The following is a 5,400-nucleotide window of genomic DNA, read 5'->3' on the forward strand; positions in this document are numbered from 1 at the left end:
TTACACCTCAGGCATGTATGCCAGGCCTGAGCTGTACCTGGAGGGGGCAAGTTGAAGTAGGGGGAAGAGGAAGCTCTCCCATACACTCACTGGACCTGGGCTAAGACTGGGCCTGGGGGTTCCCGGAACACTGCCAAATTCCTACTCGGTGTGCGGGGTGTGGAGGTGCTGCGGAGTGGTGGGGGGCAGCCCAACGGGGGTGGGAGAGGGTCCAGCCCATGCTTCGCCTGGACTGGGACTGGTCCCGCTGGCGCAGTGTAGCAGGAAGCTCTCCACACACTCACGGGACCTGGGCTAGGGCTGGGTCTGGGGGTTCCCAGAACTGGGCAGATATTCCTACTCGGTGGGCGGGGTGCAGGAGGTAGGGCGGAGTGATGCGGGGCAGCCCAAGGGGGTGGGAGATGGTCCAGCCCTTGCTGCACCTGGGCTGAGACTGGTCTCGCCGACGCAGGGTAGCAGGAAGCTCTTCTCACACTCACCGGACCTGGGCTAGGACTGGGTCTGGAGGTTCCAGGAACTGGGCAGAAATTCCTACTGGGCTGACAGGGTGCGGGACGTATGGAGGAGTGATGGGGGGGCGGCCCGTGGGGGTGGGAGAGGGTCCAGCCCACGCTGCGTCTGGGCTGGGACTGGTCCCGCTGTCGCAGTATAGCAGGAAGCTCTCCACACACTCACCGGACATGGGCTAGTACTGGGTCTCTTAATGACCATTTTGTATAGGTATTCTGAAAATAGTTAGGATAGATATACAGCTCTATTCTCTTATTCCAATGAATACAGAGGTTTTTTCTAATAGTGTTTGAGACAGGATATCATTTCTGCAGCTTGTACAATGAATCACCACTAAGACAACAATATGCAATGTATTAATCATTGGAGATGTGCTAGTAATCAATTGTGAAACTGTCCCATGGCTATTTGTTTCTCAATAAAATTATTTCAAAAATAAATTGCAGGTGCTTGAACTCAGCAAAATATACCAATATAGTCCAACAATCTGTAATGTAGTGGATTTTCAATAGGACTGGCAATGTCAGAAGTTCTTGACTTGAGCCACTTACAGTATAGCATATTAATATGGATTTTCTTTTTATATTTCATTTTTATTCTTTTCGGCTAGATGATTAAGATCAAGATAATGCAAGACTTATATAATAAGAAATGTAATGTTTGCATCTGATAATGTCAGTCAAATCCCCTCAGGATTTATCCTGGAACCTGTACAGCAGTTTGTAGATCCTTTGTCAGTTTCAGCTATGTGGATGATTCACAGCCATTTCTTGACCAATTTGCTCTCTGTGAAAGCCTGAGAGAATGTTTTTCTCCATGTGACTCTCCTTGCTCACACTCTACATTATCTGTCACTTTCCCCCGTGGCCCCATAATCTTCTTGATCAGTAAATTTGGGACACAACTGTGTTACAGGATGTTACCGTACAGGTTCTCCTATGTCCTGAGTCCTCACTGAACTTGAAAGGCTAGTGCAAAAATATGGAATATCTTTCAAGATCTTCTTTTTCTCTAATTTTTGGTCTGCACTCTTAAGTTGTTAACCTTCTAGAGAGATGCTTAATGAAGTTATTACCCTATAACATAGGCAATTAATCTTAACCTCATTATCTATCTGCATATCAAACATCTTAGACATAAATAACATGGAACAGATATTTTCCATGAAGTATTGATATGTTAAGTTTTAAATACCTACAGAATGTGAAGAAAAAAATTAATAAAATATTTAAAAATAGAAATAAATAATTACAAATTTTTACACAGTAATTTGAAGACCAAAATAGTGGGCATTCCAAGTATGACCTACCATTACACATTGCTATTTTCAATGCAGTTGCTTAGTTCACAGATATCAGCATATATAATTAGTCACAGTGAGATTCCTACCAATTAACTGATAGTTTTGAAATCCTGCTGAAAATTCTCAGGATCATTGCCTTACCCATCTTGTGCATATAAATGCATGGCTTTGTCCCTCTCATATTTCTTAGCTTTTCTCCTTTCCTTCTTTACATTGCTTAATGCCGAATTTCTCACTGTCCTTTTAATTGTGTTATACCTTTCTCTTTTTATTTCTTCTTTTGAGTTCTTACACTTGGAAGGCTATATGATATTTACACATGTGGGTCTGGTTTATTTCACCTAAGAAGTATATCTTCAACTGGCATAAACTTAAATATAAAGGCTTTGAGTTTATCATTCTTTATAGATGAGCAATTCTCCATTCTATAGAAATACCAAATCTTTTAAATCCAATCCTCAGCTGATGTGCATCTTGGTTGTTTCCAAGATTGAGCTATCACAAATTGTGCTGCTATATACATAGGTACACTTATATCACTATGGTATGATGTTTTCAGTTCCTTCTGGAAAATTCCCAGTAGAAGGTAGCTGGTTTAAATGGGATTTCCAGTCCTAGTTTTAAAGGAGGATCTACACTGACTTCCATATTGATTGCATCAGTCTACATTACCACCAGCAGTGGAGAAGGGTTCCTTTTTCCGCACAGCCTCTCCAAAATTTGTTGTTGATTTATTTCAATAAGATAGCCATTCTTTGTGAGTGATATGGTATCTCAGTGTTGTTTTAATTTGCATTTCATGAACATATAGTGATGTGGAACATTTTTTCATATATTCATTTGATTCTATATTTGTGTCCTCTGAGAAGTTTTTGTTCATCTTGGATGCCCATTTTTGGATTAGGTCTTTAAATCTTGGGGCCCTAATGTTTTTCAGTTCTTTATGAATTCTTGAGAGAAGACCTATGTCTGCGTGGTTATTAGTTAAGATTTTTTTCCTATTTTGTGGGTTGTCTTTTCACTTCGTTGGTAACTTCTTTTGACATGAAAAAATCAGTAAGAGCAGGTCCCAGTTGTTAATTCTTTCAAGTATTACCTGTGCGATTTGATTTTTGTTCATGAACTCTTTGTGTCAGAGTTCCTCCTACTTCCTCTTCCAGAAGATTTAGTGTTTCTGTTTTAATGCTTAGATCTTTGTTTTTTGACTTAATCTTAGTGCGAATTGATAGAGCTCGGAGAAATTTTAGATTTCTGCATTTAGTGAGGCAGTTTTTCCCTCAAGATTTTTAAAGAGGCTATCTTTCTTTCAGAAAGCGTGTTTGCCCCTTTGTTGATAGTGATCTGGCTGATTGTGTTCATAAAGTCTTCTGCATCTTCTAATATTCTCCTTTGATCCTCACGTCTATTGTGTTGCCATTACCAGACTGATTTCATCACAGTAGCTTTGTGGTATAATTTCAAATCAGGAATTGTAATGCTTCCTGCTTTCTCTTTGTTGCTGAGGATAGCCTTTGCTATTCTATGTCTTTTATGGTTCCAAATAAATTTTAGAAATAATTTTTCTAGGTCTGGGAGCTATGTTGGTGGTAGTTTGATAGGGATTGCATTAAATCGGTATAGCAATTTTGAGAGTATGGTCTTCTTCACAATGTTGGTTCTTCCTGTCCAGAAGCAGGTAATACTTTTGCATTTTCTGAAATCTTCTGCTATCTCTTTTTTTAGGATATTGTAATTTTCCGTGAAAAGATGTATGCTTTCCTTAGTTAGATTAATTTGAAAGATATTTCATTTTCCGTGGGGGCTATTCTAAAATGTGTTGTTTCTTTGATTTCCTTCTCAGTGTGTTTGTTATCTGTGTAGAGAAATTCTACTGAATTTTTGGTATTGACTTTGTATCTTGCTTTGCTACTGAATTTGTTTATCAGTTCTAGTAGCTTATTGGTGGAATTTTCTGGGTCTACCAAGTAAAGTATCATGTCATTTGCAAATAATGATAATTTAACTTCTTCTTTACCTATTCTTATTCCTATTATTTCTCTATCTTGTCTAATGGTTCTAGCTAATGCTTCCAGACCTATATTGAGCAGGAGTGTTTATAGAGTACATCCTTGTCCTGTACCAGATCTGACAGTAAAATATTTCAATTTTTCCACTTTTAGAATTATGTTCACAGTTGGGTTGTTATAGATGGTTTTTATCAGATTGAAGTAGAGGCAATCTATTCCAATTTTATGTAGGACTTGGAGCATGAATGTGTGTGTGACTTTGTCAAAAGCCTTTTCTGCATCAATTGAGATGATCATGTAGTTTTTAGGTTTTGCTCTATTGATACAGTGTATTACATTTATAGAATTTTCCAATATTGTGTTATCCTTGCATCCCATGGATGAATTCTACTTGGTCGTGGTACATAATCTTCTTGATGATTTGCTGCATTCTACTTGTTATGATTTTATGAAAGATTTTTGCATCTATGTTCATGAAAGAGATTGGCTTGTAGTTCTCTTTTTTCAGTTGTGTCTTCCCTGATTTTGGAATCAGTATAATCCTTGCCTCCAAGAATTATTTTTTGAGGATTGTTTCCTTTTCATTTTAATTGAAGATTTTTAGGAGTATAGGGATTATATCTTCCAAAATTTTTTTTCAGAAGTCAGCTGTGAATCCATCAGCACCTGAACTTTTCATTGTTGTTAGGTTATTTAGTACATTTTGCATTTCACTGACTGTTATTAGGTTATTGAGAGTTATATGTTTTTGATTTCATTTAAGTAATTTGTACCTTTCTAGGAATCTGTGTATTTCTTCTATGTCTTCTATTGTGTGAAAATGGAGATTCTCAAGGTAGCTATTGATAATCTTATTTTCCACCACCAGGTCTGTGGTAATTGTGCCATTATCATTCCTTATTTCTTGTATTTGAATTGTTTCTTTCCGCTTTTTGATGAAGTTAGCTAGGGGCTTTCTCAATTTTATTTAATCTTTCAAAGAACCAGCTCTTTGACTCGTGAAGTCTTTGAACTGCTTTTTTGTTTTTGTTTGGGTTTTTTTTTATCTCAATTGATTTCATTTCTGCTGTCATCTTAATGATTTGTTCCTGTCTTTGGGCTTTGGGTTTAGTTTGCTCTTCCTTTTCTGGATGTTGATGGTGTAACATTAGGGTTTTATGTTCCGGTTCTGTTTTCCTAATGCATAAGATCATAGCTAGAAATTTTCCTCTAAGAACTGCTTTCATTGTATCCCATAAGTTCTGAAAAGTTGTGTTTGGATTGTCATTGAATTGTAGATATTGTTCAATCTCTTGTTTAATTTTGTCTGTGACCCATTGGTTGCTGAGTAGAGTGTTATTTAATTTCCATGTAAATAGGGGGGGTTTCTGGTTTCTTTTGTCATTTATTTCCAGTTTCATTGCACTGTGGTCAGATAATATGCATGGGATAATTTCTGTTTTCTTGCATATACTTAGGCATGACCTATGGACTAGCATGTGCTCTATTTTAGAAAATGATCCATGTGCAGCTGTAAAAAATATGTATTCAACTGTGCTTGGTTGTAACACTCTATACATGTCCACTAAATCCATTTGTTCC

Source organism: Octodon degus, unplaced genomic scaffold, assembly GCF_000260255.1.
Source record: "Octodon degus isolate 3935 unplaced genomic scaffold, OctDeg1.0 scaffold00192, whole genome shotgun sequence".
In the NCBI taxonomy this organism is placed as follows: Eukaryota; Metazoa; Chordata; class Mammalia; order Rodentia; family Octodontidae; genus Octodon; species Octodon degus.